We start from the raw sequence: 1,087 nt of genomic DNA on the forward strand, positions 1-1,087 counted from the left end.
CCTCCTGTTGGTGGAAGGGAGACAAACAAAAACAAACACACAGACGGGAGCCCTGACACAAACCATGAAAAAAGTGCACATGGAAGTTGATTAATTCAGCTTTTATTATTTTATTGCAACACATAAAGGGGACATTAACCATTCCTCTTTTTCACTGCCTGAAATTGATGACTGGCTTTACATATTTGTTATTAGTATATTATTACCTCTACAAGTAATCAGAGAGATTTTCATAAGCAAAGTCTTTATACTAGTTTTTTCGTAATGCTGGTCACCCGTTGGCGAAGCGCCATGACAGTCTGCCATGTTGAAAGTACAGACTGTGGCAAGGGATAAAATAGTAATAACACAGGGAATAACAACTCGATTTCTCTTGCTGGCACGTCAGTGTGATTGAGAGGTGGTGGTAAAGATTATTTGGAGACATTAACCCAAAAAACTGAAAGTCTGCACTATAGCAGTACAACGCAACAAGAATGCTCTGGATGGATCTTAAAAAGGAAAGGGGTAAAAATGAACAAACATCGTTGGATGTTAATGAACTGAAGGGAACACAGAAAACAACAAAACAACAGCTGTTGGCATCTACTTAATAATATTTAATTACTTTAACACAATTATTTTATGTCCTACCCTGCTAACATGAAACAATTGTGTTAAAGTAACTAAATATGATTACGGTAAGTAAATGCCAAAAATGTTTGCATATTTTTTAAGTGAAACTGCAAAAACAATCAACCAGAACTCCCTATTAAAACTGATGTGAGGGGCTGATAAAGTTAGACAGGTGGGTCTTAAAGGTGCAGCCATGCTGTGGTTTAATTCCTCATAACATTTTGACTTTATTAGTAAATGTTGATATAATTAACTCTCTCTTTTGTTTTGTGTACACTTCAGGTTAGAATTTTACAGTTTTAGAAATAGAAAAAGATTAGATAATTTCAAAGTCCTCAGAAGAAAAAATAGTGTTTGATTTACAAATAATAAAAAAAAAGGTAACAAACATATAATTAAAACCTTTAAAAAAATACAGTAAAGTCACACAAATTACAAAACCCATAAGAACGACGAAGACGAAGACTGAGAA

The sequence above is a fragment of the Cyprinodon variegatus genome, unplaced genomic scaffold (assembly GCF_000732505.1).
Source record: "Cyprinodon variegatus isolate N-32 unplaced genomic scaffold, C_variegatus-1.0 Scaffold11, whole genome shotgun sequence".
NCBI lineage: Eukaryota > Metazoa > Chordata > Actinopteri > Cyprinodontiformes > Cyprinodontidae > Cyprinodon > Cyprinodon variegatus.